The 20,707-nt window shown below is 48.6% G+C and overlaps 1 protein-coding gene across 3 annotated transcripts in view; it reads right to left on the reverse strand.

The window, feature by feature from the left end:
* Window positions 1–20,707, reverse strand: part of HIVEP3 (HIVEP zinc finger 3) — a 432,975-nt gene that overhangs the window by 210,820 nt on the left and 201,448 nt on the right. For all 3 annotated transcript variants that reach the window (XM_054011998.1, XM_054012000.1, XM_054011997.1), the window contains exon 3: window positions 5,385–5,466. The gene's annotated coding sequence lies outside the window, so the exon portion shown is untranslated. The remainder of the gene's footprint in view (window positions 1–5,384; window positions 5,467–20,707) is intronic.

A 20,707-nucleotide genomic window follows, 5' to 3' on the forward strand; every position in this document is an offset into this window, starting at 1 on the left:
CCGTTCTGAAAAGGGACTGTAAAAATGTCATTGCATGGCCCCATGCCTTCAACTCAAATGTGTCCAGATTACAAGTAAAAAAGAAAAAGTTGCGTTTTTAAATCTGCCAGTACCACGAATTCCCCTGGGATCTGAGAGTCAGGCTAAGTTCTTTCCTTCTTGCATATTATCATCAATAGTAAAGGGTCTGCAGGGTCAAATTCTGCCCACAATGACACCTGTGATACTCCAGGCTCTTTGTTGGGTTAGCGCAGATGTCACTGATTCAAACTTAAAGGCTTCTGTTGATACACAAGGGAGGACAGACTCCAGCTTCCTGTCCCAGAGCTATGTTGGCTCTGCCAGGCTAACGGGAAGAAAAGCATAAAAAATGTATTTTTGTCAGAGGCGCGCGGGGGCAGATCTGCTGAGTAAGGAGCAGTCAGGGTTGGAGGAGAAGCTGTGCTTGCCACCCACCCTGTTAGCCAGGCTACTGGGGGCTTTCAGGTCAGATGTTTGAGTTGGTGCAATTGTGTAATTTCCCTTGGTAACTTGCTTTAACAGCCAGATTTATGCAGTGTGTTTCCGGGGTATAAACCACACTTGCCAACTTTCACGTGGTAAATAAGCCCCCCGACTTTCACCATACGCCAAAAATCCAGCTAATCCCAGTTCAAAACAAGCCAATGCCTAAAAATCCCAACACTCTGTGTGACTAGATCCCCCTGGGTGTGCAGCGTGGCACTGTGGTGGGCCAGCTGTGCACCCCTGACTCTCTCCCTTCCTTGCCCCTGTTTGCCCGATTGCCTCCCCTTGCTGGGAACCAATAAAAAAAAAGCTGCAACATGCTACAAGCCAAACAAGCAACTAGCAACAAGCCAAAAACTAGCCATCCAGCAACTCACAAGCCACTTAAGCCAAAAACAAGCCCAATTTCTGGGGTTTTTTTCACGGATTTGGCATGCCTGGCATAAACCACGTCAGTGCACAGTTCATGCCCTCTGAAGCGGACTAGTGATGCCCCTCTGTCCAGGCATGATCCCAAGATCAATTTCCTTAGCGAGGTGTGTTTCAGACTTCCTGCAGTTTGCAGCAGACAGTGAGGACTCCTAAGCTATCCAGGCAGCACCGGAGCGGTTGCTTGTGGTGCTGAGGAAGGGAGATTTGCTGCTGCTCCTGCTGAACGTGATTAGTGGGAGGTAGGGGAGGAGCAGCTCTTACAGCTTCCCGTGCACATTTTGCCAAGACTTCAGCATCTGCCTGTCACACAATGATAGATGGGACGGAGCTATTGGCTGCCATCTACTCCATCCCCTGCCAATGCAGGGCTGCTCTTTGCAGTACATTTGCTTGCACAATTTCAGCATCTGCCTCTCCTGCTTCCGCCCCCACCTCCCCTGCTTGTGTCCCTGCTGTTAACTGCAGCACTTCCCCATGTCTCAGCTGCTGTTGACCTCTACCACTACTACACCATCATCCACACCTGCTTCTCCCCCAGCTCTGCTAGGACATTTACCCCCAGCTTAAACAGAAACAGCCAAGGACTCTGGTGTTGATAGGGAGGAGGGTCTTCTCCCTCATCCCTTCCCTTCTCCCTTGTCCTCTAGCTCTGTCTTCCCCTTTTGTTGCTGCTTAGGTTTAGCCACCCGAGTCTCCCATCACAAGAAGAGGTCGCCCCTTTTCTTTTTATTCCAAGGGAACAGAATCACCCAGATTGATTTTAACCAAGAGTGGCTTTTGTTGTTGTTGTCCATTCCCACCTTTTCCAGGATCTGCTTTCTATTGAGCGTGACGTGGTGCTGGTCCCCCAGGCAGCACATCAACCCCCCAAAACAGAGCCGAACTAACAGAATGCCTCCTGTTCCTCTTAGCTCCCCCCCACCCGCCGTTCTCAGTGCTGCTAGCCTGAAGAGAAGATTACACTGAAGTGCTCAGCTGCCATAGTGATGAGCAGAGTACAAAGTGAATGGACAGAGACAGACAGATGGAGCTTCTGTGAAATAAGGCATACTCTCTGCTACATACAGTTGGCTGTCGTTCGTGTGTGTGTGAGTGAGGGAGGGAGATTTTGAGGTCAGAGACCTCTCCTAAGTTTTGTCTGCTGTCAGCATGCAGGCCAGCGAACCTGATGAAGTGCAATTGTTTACAAACACTTTAAAGTTTATTCAGATCCCTTTATTTCTTTCCCCAGTTGCCAAGTCTTTACTCGGCTCCTGGCCGGCCCAGCACCAAAACCACAAGCCTGACTGCAGAAAAAGAGGTGGCTGGATAGACAGAGTGGCTGGACAGAGCAGCAGGGGAATGCATTATCCGGTCACCTCTGCGAACTGACTTCCTGCAGCCTGGTCGGGATTCAGAACACTTGTCTTAGCCACTTGTTAAATTAAAGGTCACTGATACGAGGAGTTACAAGCTCTGCTGGAGCAAGAGGGTGTCGACTGAGGACGCCTGCCCTGGGCTCACGCTAGAGGAATGCACCTGCAGCTTTCAGGGTGACAAATCTGTCCCCTTCAATTAATGTTCACTGACCAGACAAAGGGACTTTGTGCCTCAGTCACTAACAGCACCGTGTGAGGCTGCCGGGCTCTTTGGGAAAACATCAGTCTTGCTCTGACCACAGTCACATTATTTCCAGGCCAACGGCTTCTCTCCAAGAAAGGCTGCTGCTTTCACTTCCTCTGCTGCAGCGGCAGCCACACACAAGCTGTGTCTCCTCCTCCCACAACCTTCACCTCCGAAATGGCTTTCCCGCTCATGCACTCAAGTAGGAAATGCAGCCTCACTGCCCACTCAGTGTCATCTCCTTTTAACAATGACAAGAGACTCAAGTTGTGGTTCTACAAAATATCCTGACTCCAAGGACACCAGTAAATTGCCAAGGGACAAACGACTCTGCAGTTAAAGCCCAGTGTTCCCGGGGGGAGGGGGGGGGCAATAAAGAGCGTTTTACATGCAAGGATTCTGTTCATCTCTCTCATATGAGCCAAGTGATTCAAATCCATTAGAGACCTAACAGCACAAAACCCACCCTGGAGCTCATGCTATCATCAAAGGTGATTGTGGCTTGGCTCTACAATGCCTTTCAAGTGATGACCTGCAAGAGCTTTATAAACATTAATTCATTGTCACAATCCCTCTGGGAGTTAGGCAATTATTGCCCCTATTTTACAGGTGGGGAAACTGAGGCACGGAGTGGTGACATGACTTGCTCAAAGTCAATGAATCAGTTGCAGAGTCAAAAAGAGACCTTTGTTGCCGAGTCCTTTGCTCTTACCACTACACCCCACTACCTTCCCTTCACTTAAGAAAATGCCAGTCTCTCTGCTTAGAGGTAGAGAAAAAGGGTCGTTCTTGCTCCACAAACACTGATTCTAAGCATGGGCCTTCAGCCATCCTTGCTGCACTGCAAGGAGAAGAAACTTCTTAGCTCTGGGTGCTGGCTGGTGACTTTCAGAACTCAGTAAAACAATCTAGAAACCAACTTTACAACAGCTAGAGAAAATTCTGTCTCCCATTGATGACACGTCTTGTGGCACAATGTATGGCTCAAGATTAGACCATTGTGATAGAAGGTTCCCTCAGACCCTGTTCTCTCTATAAACAATTTAAGAGGGGGGTGAACCTGGGCACCTGCCCAATGCACTAAAGAAATGAAGACTGACCCAGGTCATCACTCTAGCATGGCAATGGAGGGGCAATAAGCTCGCCCCAAAAAGAGGGCTGCCGAGTGCCCGTTGCGGCAGCACATCATTAGAAGTTGCTGCGGGACCTGCTCTGCCGGGAGCTCCTTTTTCTCTCTGGCACTGCTCCCCCTTCCGGATTACAGAGGGGAAGGCAGCAGCCAGTGGGTCAGGGGAGAGGCCCAGTACTGGCTGCAGGCTCCAGCACCCTCCCAGTCAGACAGCCCCAACCCCAGGCTTCTGCCCCCAGACTCCCAGCCAGATTCCCCTCAGTCCCCAGTTTAACCCCAGCCCCCAGAGAAACACCCAGATCAGCCCCCTTAGCCCCCCAGAAACTCCCTCAGCTCCCAGCTTACCCACCAGACAATGAGCTCCCATCCCCACAAAGCTCTCAGCTTCCACGCACCTCTACACTTTGTCCAGCCTCCCCACAGTCCAGTCAGCACCAACCCATCTACCTAGACGCTTTCCAAGACTCACCCCATCTCCTAGCTCGAGAGCCTAGCACTGTGCAGCACCCACCCACCTATACCCCCAATACCCTTCACCATTCATCCTGCCATCCAACTGAGCAGCCCAGAGATGACAAGTTCTGTGCAGCTCCAAATGCCACCCCCCACTGCTCAGGGCAGGGTGTGTTGACCACAGATTGAGGTTTATGGTCCTATGGAAATAAATTAGCAAATGTACAAACTTGCTCATTCTATAACTTGCATGCAACATCACATGTGGAGCGGCACAAACCTTGGCAGTTGTACCCATTGCATGGCTGTGCGGGGACTGCTCACCACAGCAGCCCCTGCGAACTCTGAAAGAGGACTTGGAAAAGAAGAGGCTTGCAAGAGATGGAGCCAAGGCCCTGCCTTTGCCATCTACTCCCCAACTCCTGCAGCAGGGGCAGTGCAGAAGGAGAAGCAATCTGTGCTGTTCTCATGGATTGAGAAGATGGTTTTCTGCCTTGCCCAAAAAGCAGTGCCCAAGGCACAATCCTTCCAGTGCTCCGCCAGGAACGGGTGGTCTCCACACTGCTCCCCGTGCAGGCACATGGGTGTAAAGCTGCAATCTAGCCCTTTGTTTTGTACAGTCTCTCCAGGGAAGAATGGATACACTCTGTGTATTCCTAGTTATATCATGGCTGCTACCAGTACCACAAGAACGTGGGTAAATACCCCCTGGAGCTGTGAGCAAACTAAAGGGCAGGGTTTTTTATCATAAGTGAAACAGAGGAACCATCTGTGGGAAGGTCTGAGGAGCACATGTAGATAGACTTTGCAGGCTTCTGTGCACAGGGAGCCTCTCTGAGAGATGGCAGCTAAGGTCGCTTGCACCTTTTCCATTTTTAATTTGAAAACTTTCAGAAATTCTTAGAAAAACTTCAGCTCCTATAGGGATCCCATGCTTATCTCACAGTTTAAGTATCTCTACTGGAAGATGATATCGGACACTACAGTGGTCTTTACTCTAGCCAAGAAGGGTATAACACGATCCAATGGCTGGAAATTAAAGCTAGCGTGGAGACAAAGATGGGCTGACCAGAAGCCCTGCAGCTTGGCCCCAGAATGGCTGCATCCTCTTGAAGGTTTTGTAGACTCCGCTCTCCGGACAGTCTTTCCAAGCCATTAGAGCGGATCTGTAGTGATACTCCCCAAAACAGAGCTATCACTATGGACAGCCACCAACTCATGTAAGACAACTAGCCATCCAAATAACCTCCAAGTCTCTTACCTGGTGAGCTGCAGCTACTGAATCATTTCTTTGAAGTTGCAGTAATACTCAGGTATTAAGATGGTGATCTTTGAAAGGGAGCCTGTGGGGAAGAAGCAAGAGAGAAGTCAAATGTAGCTACCCAGGTTTCCTTTGGATCAGAAAATAATACACGTTAAGTGACCATACTCTCAGACATACACACACAACCAACACATCCACCCCAGGTACTTCAGTCACTCACACACCTTCCAGCTACCTTTCTTCACCAATGTGCAGTAGGCTTTTTTTCTCCACTCTGCTGTTTCCACACTCCCATCTCCCGGCTCCATTTTTCACCCCATTCTTGCATGGGATTTTGTTCTCCCTGCCCCAGTCCCTGCATGCTCTCCACGTGGGACATGAACCTAAGAACATTCCAGTTACAGTTGAACTTGTGAAGCTTCCAGCGTGAGTACTGAATTAGACTAAACCCATTCACCAAGCCCTACTTTTAGTTCTCATCCTTCACGTTCTGGTATTGTGGGGTCACTGTTCAATCAGTGGGGGTCAGTAGCGTTTGCTCTGAAATAATGCCCACAGAATGACGGTGTCACATAGAGCCAGGCTTTTTATGTACATTTAAACCGATTTATTTCCAACCACAAAGGCAGGGGAGGGAACCTTTGAAACAAACCGATGTCAGGTGGCCAAGACCAGGGAACTGGGTGGTTGTGGACTCCCGGTCCTAGGGGGCACTATCAAAGGGATCAGTGACAGATTCCTGCAGCTGGTAGACAAGCTGTGGTGAATCTCTTGCTGAAGACAGTGCTGACTGCCTCTCAGATGCTGAAACTAATCTCTAGTATGCACTCCTGTGATGGGACGTTCACCCCACTCCACTCCTTAGGGGGTGAAAATGGGCTGCTTGACAAGATGGGCTGCACCAGGGTGAGGTGTAGGCTGGATATACAGCCCTAATTGACCTGAAGCCCAGCTGGACAGGAAGAAGAGGGGCTTGTATAAAGCCAGGGAGACCAGGAAGGGGCAGTAGGGGGAGAGAGTCGGCAGTCACTCTCAAGGTTGAGAAAAAGGAGTAGGAAGAAGCCTAGGGGAAAACAGCAGCAAGGGTGAGACCACATGGACCTTAGCTGCTGACTGTAGCGTCTCAGAAGATGCACGCACACAGCTCCCAATGAAGCTATGCAAGCACATCTCCTGGGCTAATCGGCGATGGGAAGCTGGAGTAAGCTGATGGCTGTCGGGAGGAGAGCCAGGACAAGGACGGGATTGGCTCCAGAGGTTCAGTTGCAGTCAGTAAGAAGGGAGGTTCTGCAAAAGTTCAGGAGCTGGGGAAGATCCAGTCTTTTCAAACGGGGCCGGAAGGCCAGAGGGTTGCTTCACTGGCTCACTGCAGTGAATTCCTCCTCAGCATTCTAAGGGGTGTTTATAACCTGGCGATTATTTAGGACAAAGTGGGCTAAATTTTACTAGACAATGTGCACCCCGTCACGAAAATGTACCCAGGAAAACAGTCTTCAAATGGCTGCTCAGCTTCATTTAATGCAGATCTAAGGAAAAGACAATATGGTTCCAGGAATAACAGCAGCAAGAGGAAGCCTCTGACAGCTGCCATTGTGCAGTGTCAATGAAAGTGCCTTCAGACAGCCCCGGCTATGCTGTCACTGCATACTAAACCTGCCAGGCAGTGTCACATCAGCTGGCTTCGCTCCCCCGTATACGCTAGTTAGAACAGCTACACTATTGTTGCATAAATCCGAACTTCCGTCTGTTCTAACCAATGTCCAGAATCTCCAGAAGGGGAGAAGCCCCGAGGAGAGAAATGTGGGTGAAAGCATCTAGGGGGGACAGGGTGCATGCAAATGAGAGAAAGAAGGAGGCACAGTGAGAATCTGTGGTAGAAATTAAAGACAACCCTAAGACTCTGCCCTCATACAGCACCTTTTGTTTGAGGGTTTCTAAGCTCTTTATAAAGGTTAATTAATTCTCACAAGAGACCGGTGAGGTGGGCAAGTAACCTTATCCTGGTTTTTACAGATGGGAAAACTGAGGCAGAGAGTCTAAATGTCACTGTGCCAGAACCAAAAACAGAACCCAGCATTTTTGAGCCCAGGTCTTATGCTCCCTTGACTGCACTATGCTCCTTCCCAGACCTTTCTGAAAAGACACACGGAATGGTCATTCTCCTTGGCCATTTCAACTCATTTTGCTTTTGTATGTGTGAAGGAAGAACGACAAAGCCAATTCTTACTACAAGGGTTTAATGAAAATGGACATCTTAAGGTTTCTTCATAATTCTTCAAGTCATTTTCTCCACTATCCATCCCACTGAAAATAAAACATGATTAAATAACTTACTGGAAATTGAAATCTGACCCCTTAGTAATGTTTTTCTTCCACTGTGCACACACATACAAGCACAGTACACATGAGATCCCTTACAAACATACTTGTACTATAGGGCTGAACATAAGCATTGGGATTTTTCACACTTGTTTAAAATAAAAAAACTAAAGCATTTGTTCTGAAGGAAAAAACTGCACAGAAAGAATAACAGCTAATTCGGGACAAAGAAAAACCTGTTGAATTTTGAGGCTTTCAACTGTCTCTTAAGGACAAGCCTTAGTGAATTTAACAGGGATGAAACCAAGAGGGGTCTATAAAAACACAAACACTTTACAGAGTTCTATAAAAATAACTTTAACAATACATAGGATTTACTAGAGAATGAGATCCTTTTTATAGGTTTTTTGAACCTGCCTATGTCACAAACATTGGAAAAGTTACCATTTTCTATTAAATTCCATAGGACTTCATTGTCCCTTTCACTAAATGAAGTCTACCCACCTTCTTGAGAATTATTTAGTAGGCAATCAAATTTCTATAACCTGCCAACATTCCGTCCCACAATGCCTCTGTCCTTAGAGAGCTAGAAGTGTTTATAAAAGGCCAGAAAAAGCTCACTGCAAGCAAAGTGTCCGTTATAAGCAGAGAAAAGTGTATCGAATATAGTATGTGTAATCTGAAATTTATATTTCCCCCTCTAGTATAGGAACTGCAGCTTCTGGAAGGCTCAAGATCCAATTTTAATCCAATGCCCTGCATTCCCAAATAAATTGTATTACCTACAATTAATGCTCCAACCTTCTCCATGTTTTGTTTTCCCTTTGAATCTCAGGATCACACTACGTGCAGGAGAGAATTATGTGGGAAAAAAATATATTTTCCCAGTGGTTTTAAAGATCTGTATATGTTCTGCTTATGTGCGTAATGGTCTGTCTTTCTATCGAGGTGATTAAGACCCAACAATCACCAATGTGTGGGAGAGCCTGACAAAAATTACAATCGCAGTGATAGGCACAGATGTCTGAGTCTGCACATGGGCTTAAGAGTTCTGCATGAGTGCAGTGTATAATATGAAATGAGACTGCATGCTAAAACCATCCAATGCTTCAGCAGCAAGGCTGCATGTTTTCTTATAGTGCTGTACGGTGAGCAAGTGTCTCGCGAATCAACTTCCAAATGTTTTTAATATCAATTGAACTTGTGCAGACATTTTTAAAGGGCCCTAAGTGAAACTGCGCAGTACCAATAATAGTACAGTAAATAATAGTTTATGGGAATCTGGCACCTCCCATCTGATGCTCTGAAAGCAGTTTTACAAATACTAAATAATTTAGCGTCATAGTGCAGCTAGGACCTGGGCATTATTAGACTGGCTGTACAAGGGACTGAACTGAGACAATGGTGAACAGATAAATGATTTGCCAAAGATTACCCACCAAATCAGGGGCAGAAAAGGAAGAGAACCAAGGAGTTCTGACTCCCAGTCCCTTGCTCTAACCATCTGATCATACTGCCAACCTCGGGAAGGAACCAAATCCAAGAGTACTGGCCCCCCATTGCCAATGCACATCACATAGCAGTGCCTCATATAAAGCACTAAGAAATAAATGTTCTACCAGACAGATACCTTGGCTCCATTCTGGACTGAATAGAGTCTGCTTAGCCCAGTGACATACTCGTCATAACAGTGGACTTCCATTAAGGTGTGAAAACTGCAATTTATTTTCTTTTTAATTACCGGTCACAGCAGTTTATAAATATCCTCAATTGCCTTAACCCCTGTGGGATATGGCGAGGAGATGGGGGCCTCAGACACCAAGACTGCAGCCCGCTGTCTGACTTACTCTGGAGACGATGCCTACTAATAACTTCACCCAGCTCTCCCTTAGTGTGTGCAAAGGAACGTGTGACCAGCCACCCATTGATACATATTAATACTTTGCACTTTGTACCTCTCAACTGTCTAAAAAGAAAACAACTAAAAATCTATCTCAGCCTCTCCCTGCTACAGCTGGCATCACTGTCAGGCTTGTGCGCTAGAAACAGCCAGGCCACCACGCTACCAGGGATTGAAAATATAACCTGGAAACATTTCTATCCTCCCCAAACCCCCGGTGTGTGTCTTGTTTTCTTTCCTGCTTTCCCTTTTCTCTCCTCCTGGGCAGCAGTCCAGTGAAGAGGACACCAGGGTAAAAGTCAGGTGACCTGGGTTATCTTCCCAGCTCCCTCTCTCTCATATGTGACCTTGACTAAGTCACTTTCCCTCTTAGTGGCAGTTTCATCATCTGTGTAATGGAGATACTGACCCTCCTTTGTAAGGCGCTTTGAGATCTATGGATGAAAATCATTATAATGAGTGGTTTCAGAGTAACAGCCGTGTTAGTCTGTATCCGCAGAAGTGGGCTGTAGTCCACGAAAGCTTATGCTCTAATAAATTTGTTAGTCTCTAAGGTGCCACAAGTACTCCTGTTCTTCTTTTTATTATAATGAGTGCTATGTACTATTATTCGCTTTCACTTCCCCTTCTATATCTTGATTCACTTCTCCCCCATTCTTTTTCAAAGACAATGGGATGGGATTTTTGCACCAGTGTAGCTACCACACAAAGCACACCCTGGTTGAGCGCCCTAACCACTAGGCTACAGAGTCACTCTGTAGGGATATTAAAGAAGGTACTAATAGTGATTCCCCCAAGTGACAGTGACCCCTCCATAATTTGTCCCACACACTTTAAAATCCAACAGTTTCACGAAGTAAACTTGTAAGCTACTGTCTGTAGAAACCATTGATTGTATCTGTCCTGTGAAAGATACTTTATTACTATGTAAAACTTACAAACAAGTTTGACTTTGTTCTTGAAGTAATTGAAACAATGTAAACAAACGCTATAAGCCATTAAGTGACTTTCACTTCATTGTAACAGCAATGGCTTCTAGGAACAGACCCCACCCTCTGTGATTAAAAGGCCGGGAGTCTCAAATGAATTAGCACACACCCCAAAAGTGGTGGAGCCAGTAAATTAAAATATGGTTAAGATATGGAATGTATGCTTGATGTACATGAATGGTTAGGAAGGTGCCAGCCTAGAAAGGGAGTATCCATCGGCCGAAGAATGTGTAAAGTGGACCACCAGAACCCCCGAGGATAAACTGGGATCCATGCCATCACCTGGAAGGATGAGAAACACAAACTTTGGACAGTGTGGAGCCACCAGGAATGTGCCCAGGAATGTGCCATCCGCTGATTGAGTCAGCAACAGCAGGATGAAACAGCTCCCATAGACGAACATAGGAATTAATTCCTATAAGAATGGACTCTCAAGACTGAGGATTTTGAGTCTCTGGTTCTGCTGCCAACCTCCAGGAGCATCAGGTGCATCTGACACAGACTCGGCTCCATCCTCATGATCAAGATACCTGGCCAGTAACTTGGCATGAGCAACTTCTAGGCTGGTAACTAGAACACCTATACAGAACTTGAATGAATGATTGTGTGAATGAATATATGTGTGTGTATATATATGTATATCTATGGATATATGTGTGTGTGTATAAGGAATAAGTAGTGATAGGAATAAGTAGTCAAACAACGTTGTTTACTTTTATCTTTTGCTTTAGTATTATATTTACAATAAATGTGGCATCTTTGCCTTATCCCTCTCAATAAGATCCTGCTGGTTTTTATTCTATTGGTATAACAACTCTCTCCTGTTGGAGCTGTACCATTTTGTATAAATTATTAAATATTCATTGATCCAAGAGCGCGAGGCTGACTCTAGAGCCCAGTGGTCAGAGCATTTAATGGGACGCGCAAGACCATGGCTCAAGTCCCCGCTCTGCCTGATTCACATCTCCCAGATCCCAGGTGAGTGCCCTAACATCTCCGAGCTATTAGTTATTCTGGGGTGGGGCTGTCTGGCGCTCTGATTTTGAGAAGAAATTCTGTCCTGGACCTAAAAAAAAAACCTTCCTGACAAAAGTTTTGCCAAAACTAATACATCCCCAGAAAATGCACGAGTTTTGACAAATCAGCATTTTCCGACCAAAAAATGTTGTCAAAAGCTTCCTGACTAGTTCTAATTGACAATAATAATAAAGAGTGGGGTGGTTAACCCTAGGCTGAACTAAGATTACACTCAGAAGATTCTTGTCTCAATGCAATACCCCTCTTGTAACCGATGCATTTAATTACGTGTTTGTGTGCACACATGCAGGCTTTTGCAGCCACGGTTTAGGGAGTACATGGAAAATCTGGCTCCAGGACAGTGTTGTTCTATTTTACTTTCTTTACTGCATGAAAAACATTTGGCTGTTACTGAAGAGAGTGAGGCTAGACGCATACATTACAGCGAGTTCCAGAAATAGCTCAATCCGGCTTGCACAATTTTGCAGCTAAAAAGCTTCCTTTTAACTCAACAGCCTGTCCCTTTCCATGGAGCAGCTCAGCACAGGGCAAACCATGGCTCGGGGCTGTGGCTTTGGATGAATCATTCAGGAAGATTTCATGATTTTGAATGCAGGAGAACCAAGTGCAAGTGGGTTTGATTTCCTGTTGCTAGCTGCCAAGTTTTGTGCACCTTATGCAAATTATTTAATGAGCTAATTTGTACATTGGAAAATAAATTGCGTATAGTCACACACGTCAGCTTAAAAATTAAATTAGATGGATGTAATGCCATGGAAGGGGTTTGCTTCACAGCCCTGGTGAATGAAGTTTTCTGTTTAATCAACAGGACAATCCCACAAACTCTGCCCTGACAGCATGCCACAGTCCTGATCGGGGCGAGAGGCTGCCTCTAAGGCCTTGTCTACACTACGAGAGTAGTTCGATTTTACTTAAATCGAATTTTTGGAATCGATATTGCAAAGTCGAACGTGTGTGTCCACACTAAGGACAGTAATTCGACTTTGTGAGTCCACACTAACGGGGAAAGCGTCGACATTGGAAGTGGTGCACTGTGGTCAGCTATCCCACAGTTCCCGGAGTCCCCGCTGCCCATTGGAATTCTGGGTGGAGCCGCAAATGCCTTCTGGGTAAAAAAAATGTGTCCAGGGTGCTTTTGGGTAACTGTCGTCATCCGTCCATCACTCCCGCCCTCCCTCCCTGAAAGCGCCGGCGGGAAATCAGTTCGCGCACTTTTCTAGTCAGTGACAGCGCGGACGCCACAGCACTGCGAGCATGGAGCCTGCTGCAACCATCACTGCAGTTGTGGCCGCTCTCAACGCCTCGCAACTTATCATACACCTTTCCCTGAGGCAGATGCAGAAAAGTCAGGCGAGGAGGCTACGTCAACGCGGTGATGGCCTGAAGTCTGAGAGTAGCACAGACCTCTCAGAAAGCAGGGGACCCAGCGCCGAGAACATCACGGTGGCAATGGGTCATGTTGATGCCGTGGAAAGGAGATTCTGGGCACGGGAAACAAGCACTGAGTGGTGGGACCGCATAGTGCTGCAGGTCTGGGATGAATCCCAGTGGCTGCGAAACTTTCGCATGCGGAAGGGAACTTTCCTGGAACTTTGTGAGTTGCTGTCCCCTGCCCTGAAGCGCAATGACACCCGGATGCGAGCAGCCCTGACTGTCCAGAAGCGAGTGGCCATAGCCCTGTGGAAGCTTGCAACGCCAGACAGCTACCGGTCAGTCGCGAACCAGTTTGGGGTGGGCAAATCTACCGTGGGGGTTGTTGTGATGCAAGTAGCCAAGGCAATCGTTGATGTACTGCTGCCAAAGGTAGTGACCCTGGGAAACGTGGAGGCGATCATAGATGGCTTCGCAGCGATGGGATTCCCAAACTGCGGTGGGGCCATAGATGGAACTCACATCCCTATCCTGGCACCGGAACACCAGGCCAGCCAGTACATTAACAGAAAGGGCTACTTTTCCATGGTGCTGCAAGCACTAGTGGACCACAGGGGATGTTTTACCAACATCTACGTGGGATGGCCGGGCAAGGTTCATGACGCTCGTGTTTTCAGGAACTCTGGTCTGTTTAGACGGCTGCAGCAAGGTATTTACTTCCCGGACCACAAAATAACTCTTGGGGATGTGGAGATGCCTATAGTCATCCTCGGGGACCCAGCCTACCCGCTAATGCCCTGGCTCATGAAGCCCTATACTGGCGCCCTGGACACTGAAAAAGAACTCTTCAACTACCGGCTGAGCAAGTGCAGAATGGTGGTGGAGTGTGCTTTTGGACGTCTCAAGGGGAGATGGAGAAGCTTACTGACTCGCTGTGATCTCAGCTAAACCAATATCCCCATTGTTATTGCAGCTTGCTGTGTGCTCCACAATCTCTGTGAGAGCAAGGGGGAGACCTTTATGGCGGGGTGGGAGGTTGAGGAAAATAGCCTGGCTGCTGATTACTCACAGCCAGACAGCCGGGCGATTAGAAGAGACCAGTGGGAAGCGCTGTGCATCCGGAAGGCTTTGAAAGCAAAGTTCCTGAGTGAGCAGGGTAACCTGTGACTTTAAAGTTTGTGTATTGAGAAGCTAAACCTGCCCCCGTTTCTTTACCCAGTTAATGTTGACTATCCTATCCAGTTACATACCCCCTTCACCCCACTTCCAACACACGTTTCAAAATAAAAATAGTTCTACTTTGTTAAAGCACACCGTTTTCTTTAATACTGTATTCGCGGGAATTTTTTAAAACTGGGACGCAGACTGTGGTGCGGAGCGGGTGTACTGTAGTGGCGCGAATGCAGCTTCTAAACTCAAGGATTGACAGGCTCCGCTGCGGTGGGATGGTTGTTTCAACGGAGCCTGTCACCCCTCCTGATAGGGACTGTGTGTATGGGGGGGTCTATGTGACTTTGTGGCAGGGGGAGGACGGTTACAGATCCCCTGCTGTGTGGCTCTGTGATCCTGCCTAAGGACCGCCGCTTAAGATCTGTAACTGCCCTCCCCTGCCACAAAGTCACAGAGCAACCCACATAACATGAAAACAACCTCCCAGACTAACCAGGGTAACTAGTCACTGCATCACTGCACTATGTATGTGCCCTGCTGCTGTGCCTGCCCCCGACTATATACCCTGCCAAAGGTGACTGTCCTGTCGAATTACCAACCCCCTATCCCCCCCTCCTCCAAAAGAACATGATGGAAACAGTAGTTAACAGAAACGTATTTTTTATTATCAACCAAACATGGAACTGGGAAAGTGAAACTTGGACGGGGGCTTGTGTCAGGCGGGAAGGAAAGAACTTGTCAAATTTTGGGGAATGAGAGCCTTCTGCTGCTCGAGCTCTCTGCAGGGGTGGAGTGAGAGTTAGCAGGGACTCTGCCGCCTCTCCTTCTGTGCACTTTGGGTGAGGGGAGTATGGGACTTGGTGGCGGGGGAGGGCGGTTAGAGATGGACTGCAGCGGGGCTCTGTCCTCCTGCCTCCGTTCCTGCAGAACATCCACAAGGCGCCGGAGCGTGTCCGTTTGCTCCCTCATTAGTCCAAGCAGGGTTTGAGTCGCCTGCTGGTCTTCCTGACGCCACCTCTCCTCCCGATCCATGTTGGCTTGGTGCATTCGGGTCAAGTTCTCCCGCCACTGGGTCTGCTGTGCTGCCTGGGCTCTGGAGCAGGCTATAAGCTCCGAGAACATGTCCTCCCGTGTCCTCTTCTTCTTATGCCTAATCCGCGCTAGCCTCTGGGAGTGTGATGACAGGCTAGGTTGTGAGACAGTCGCAGATGGGGCTGTGGGAATGGGAAAAAGGGAGTGAATTCCTCAGAAAGATAAATGTAGTTGTGAACAAAGAACATAGTCTTTCTCTGTGAACAAGACCATGCACAGCACCTATCACATGCGCACTCAGCACAAGGTCGAATTCTCGGCCTTCGCATTCAGTGCCTGGGGTCTTCTACAGCACATTTGAGAAGCCTCTCAGGAGAACGGAATTTCTGTTGCAGGCAGACATGGTAAGCCGTAGACTTGTGGCAGCTTAAAACTTTAATATTAGCAATGGCCTCATTTCACATTGAAATCAATGTCGGTCCCTGCTGCCAGCAATTTGGCAAGCAGGAAGTCTGCTCCTGTCCCACACCCTCGCGGCTGTCCCCGGGAACGATCCCTTTCGGCTGCCCCTCTCCCGCCTCCACCGCGTGGCTGCAAACCAGCGGTTACAGTTCTGTAAAGGAACGGCAAAGCAGTCCCAACACTAACATTCCCTTACCTCATTCAAAGCAGGTCATCATGAGCGACATCACCCTCATGAGGATCTCTGACAGCGAGAAAGAGCGAATGCTCCGGGAAAGCCTGCAAAGACCAGGGCCGTATGCCGCCATGCTGTGCAGAGCAATGATTCCAGAGTACTTGCTTGTCTCGTGGCGTGGCAACGTGTCCTACTACGGAGGACCCAATAAGGCCGCTCTCCCCAAGAACCTAATGCAGCGGATTTCCAATTACCTCCAGGAGAGCTTCCTCGAGATGTCACAGGAGGATTTCTGCTCCATCCCCGGACATATAGACCGCATTTTACTGTAGCTGCTGTAGCAGTGACTAACCAGTAGAGCGGCTTGGGCAGGACAATCATGCAAAACCGGACATTGCTAGATTTTTTTTCAATAGTTGCACTGCCCATGACTGAACCGTTAAGCTAATCAAACTAATCATGAGAAACCCATTTTTTAAATTGTTAATATTCCTGTTCTGTTACAAATAAATGTTTAGATTTTTACAACACTTACTGGCTGATCCTTCCCCAGATTCTGTGTCCGGGGTAACGGCTGGGGAGGGTTGGTAGGGGATCTCTGTAAGGGTGATGAAGAGATCCTGGCTGTCGGGGAAATCAGCGTTGTGAGCGCTGTCGACTGCCTCGTCCTCCTCATCTCCTTCCTCATCTTCCCCGTCCGCTAACATGTCCGAGGATCCAGCCGTGGACACTATCCCATCCTCAGAGTCCACGGTCACTGGTGGGGTAGTGGTGGCGGCCGCACCGAGGATGGAATGCAGTGCCTCGTAGAAACGGGATGTCTGGGGATGGGATCCGGAGCGTCCGTTTGCCTCTTTGGTCTTCTGGTAGCCTTGTCTCAGCTCCTTGATTTTCACGCGGCACTGCGTTACATCCCGGCTGTATCCTCTCTCTGCCATGTCTTTAGAGATCTTCTCGTAGATCTTTGCATTCCGTCTTTTGGATCGCAGCTCGGAAAGCACGGACTCATCGCCCCACACAGCGATGAGATCCAAGACTTCCCGATCAGTCCATGCTGGGGCCCTCTTTCTATTCTGAGATTGCACGGCCATCACTGCTGGAGAGCTCTGCCTCGTTGCCAGTGCTGCTGAGCTCGCCACGATGTCCAGACAGGAAATGAGATTCAAACTGGCCAGACAGGAAAAGGAATTCAAATTCAAATTTTCCCGGGGCTTTTCCTGTGTGGCAGTTCAGAGCATCCGAGCTCGTACTGCTGTCCAGAGCGTCAACAGAGTGGTGCACTGTGGGATAGCTCCCGGAGCTATTAGCGTCGATTTCCATCCACACCTAGCCTAATTCGACATGGCCATGTCGAATTTAGCGCTACTCCCCTCGTCAGGGAGGAGTACAGAAGTCGAATTAAAGAGACCTCTATGTCGAACTAAATACCTTCGCGGTGTGGACGGGTGCAGGGTTAATTCGATGTAACGGCGCTAACTTCGACATAAACGCCTAGTGTAGACCAGGCCTAAGTGTAACAGGGATAGTTCAGTCTCCATGCCTTCTCTGCAGACTGTACCAACTGGTCTGAAGTGTGGTGGTGACTTTATACAGTGTGGTAGCTAGAACTGAGAACCACTACACTCATCTTGTGTATGGCCCACCAAACGTCTATCAGATGGGAACAGTTTTTAATCCCTGCTGAGCTGGGTTCGAATCAGTGCCCTACAGATGGAAGGCTCTGTAGCTCCTTAGCTATGTCCCAAGGCATCCAATCCACTTGAGGTAATGGCACAACTGACAGCAGAACCAGCCAGATATCCTCCATGAATACCAGCCCCTTAAGAGTGATACCACACACACTTTGCTAGTGAGTTACACAGGTGATTGTGAAAAACACCGTGGGGGAGGGATAGCTCAGTGGTTTGAGCATTGGCCTGCTAAACCCAGCCTTGTGATTTCAATCCTTGAGGGGGCCACTTGGGGATCTGGGGCAAAATCAGTACTTGGTCCTGCTAGTGAAGGCAGGGGGCTGGACTCAATGACCTTTCAAGAGCCCTTCCAATTCTAGGAGATGGGATATCTCTATTATTTATTATTAAAAAGCATTGGAACACTGAGTATTAGGATTCCCAGGTCTATTCCTATCTCTGATAGCATAGGGCAGTCTCATGGTTAGAGCAGTAGGTACATACAGGATACCCAAGCCCACAGATTTGGAACATTCATTGTTCTGAGTGTATGACATTAGACTCTTGTCATACTAGGTCCTGAGTTCTAGTCCCAGCTCTGCTTGAAGTGAGCTTCTGCAATAGGGCTGCCACCTTTCTCATTGCAGAAAACTGAACACCCTTGCCCCACCTCTATCCTGCCCCTTCTCTGTCCCCCACCCTCACCCACTCACTCATTTTCACCAGGCTGGGGCAGGTGGTTGGTGAGCAGGAGGGGATGAGGCTGGGGATGAGGGGTTTGGGTTCTGGGCTGAGGGAAGGGGTTGGGGTACAGGAGGGAGTTCAGGCCCTGGGTGGGAGTTTGGGTGTGGGAGGGGGCTCAGGGCTGGGATAGGGGTTTGGGTTGCGGGACAGGGTGCAGGCTCAGGACTAGGGCAGGGGGTTGGAGTGCGTGAGGGGGTTTGGGGTGCAGTCCCCGGCCAATGCTCACCTCAGGTGGCTCCTGGAAGTGGCCAGCGTGTCCCTACAGTCCCTAGGCAGAGGGACTGGGGTCTCTGCAGGCTGCCCTCGCCCACAAGTGCCATCCCTGCAGCTCCTATTGGCTGTGGTTCCTGGCCAATGGGAGCTGCGGTGTCGGCACTCGGGACAGAAGCAGTGCACAAAGCCTCTTGAGTCGCCCCTTCACCTAGGGGCCAGAGGGACACACTGGCTGCTTCTGGGAACCGCGCTGAGCTAGGGCAGGAAGCCTGCCTTAGCCCCGCTAACCGGACTTTTAACGGCACTGACCAGAGCCGCCACAGTCCCTTTTCGACCGGGCGTTCAAGTTGAAAACTGGACATCTGGCAACCCTATTCTTCAACCTTGCCATTACTTTATTTGTAATGAACCAGAGGCGAATGATAGATACCTGCCTGCTGGCTGGTGATGAAATGTGGCCTTGGTCACTACTAAGAGTCATGAGCTGCATAGAAATATTAAGAACCCTGAGTAGAAGAGATGAAACCAGCACTATGGTCTCCTGGCACGAGGCACTGCAGCTTCCCCTAGGCCAAAGCATCTCTCTCAAATACAGTCACGGAGATACAAAAAAGTATGACAGGACTGCCAACCACCTAAACTTCCTGGTCTGCCACTGTCAATTCTAACACCTCCACCCCCCAGAAACAGAAACTTGGAAATTTCCCTCTTTGGAAAGAGAGGTGTAATCCGATCCCCTCTGTCTGCTGCAAGAGACGGGAGGGAAAGATACGGTGGGAGCAGGAGTTCAACCTGCAACAGCAACCAAACACTGCTGGTTAGCAATCACACTGCAGGTACCTTCACCAAAGCCACCCTAAGCTTTAGAGCTATAAGACAAGCCTTCCTACTGCTCAGATCCCCTCCACTCCCCCTCCCCGCCCTCTTTTTAGATGGTATCAGATTGTTTTCCTGCAGGCTACAACATTCAATCCTTTAAGTGCCGCCTGCTCTCTTACAAGACTTTGTATCAAACAGGCTTATGGGCTGCAGGTTGCTGGAGTCTTTGTCTGTGATTTATAATTTATCACCTTCTGGTGAGGTCATAGGTTTTTTCTGGTGCTGTGGTTTAACTCTGATGTTTCCGGGTTGACAAAGAAATGGGCACATTGGAGGAAAAACAACAACATTTAAAATTTCAGCCACTGCACAATCTTCACTGCAGTGTCAAGTCAGAGCTGAATGGGTCCCTTCAGGCATCAAAACAACAGCTGGAGCCCCACCGCCCCCTCTCCCCAGAGGGGCTTACAGCTCCTCCTTGTATAATGAGCCCAGACATCATGCCTCTGGAACCTTTTTCAGAAGGGATTGAAAACAGCTGTTTGCCTCCTGGACCGCAGCACCACTTTGCTGCTTCTCAACCTGAGAAACTGACTGCTCCATTTTAAAAAGCATTGGACGGTTGCTACAGCAACAAAGGTTTCTATATATACTTGATAGACTCAAAACCAGGTTGTCACGGGCAACGGGAGTCAGCGTTGCACGGAAACTAAACTTTTCTGGTAGCCCAGCATTGTCTGGGCTGTAGGCAGCCAGAAGTGATGGGGTGGGAGCCCAGGTACGGCCTGATGTTTCACTGTGGGTCAGCTAGGTCCTGGCTACCTGAAGGCTCAGAACAGTCACACAGCTGATACAGCTTCCTTAGAGGAGGATAATTTTCTTCATCCTGTTTGCTTCCTCCTCCCCACAGGCTACCATAGCACCTTGCCCCAGGCAGGTAACACAAGCCTGTGGCTCCCTCCCAAACAGATGGCTGTATGCAAGGTCCACAAATAATCTAACCCACCAGCCTATGAGCTTTCCGTCTGCTATGCTGACTGGCAGACTCTCCAGGGACCACCCCTGGAAGCAGATGGTTAAGACGTGAGCAGGAGACTGAGTTGCTGATCAGCTGGTTTGAGTGCCAGGCTCTGGGACTAGTTCGGTGGAAGTCGTTACGCTGGTCCTAGTCAGGCAGGAATGCACAGTGACAGGTATCTGGGTAGAGAGGCTAGGCTGGGTAGTCAGTTTGGTTGCCAGCCCTGGTGACTTACAAGATTTACTACTCCTATATTATGCAACTTCTGCAAAGTGGCTGCTGTACCGTGCCTCTGTTCATCCCTCTTCCAAGCTTACAGGGAAGAGCATGGAGGGAAGGAGGTGGAGCAGAACAATTCAGCACCCACTGTTGAAATACAAGAAGGGCAAGATCACAGGAA

Source organism: Malaclemys terrapin, chromosome 22 (assembly GCF_027887155.1).
Source record: "Malaclemys terrapin pileata isolate rMalTer1 chromosome 22, rMalTer1.hap1, whole genome shotgun sequence".
NCBI lineage: Eukaryota > Metazoa > Chordata > Testudines > Emydidae > Malaclemys > Malaclemys terrapin.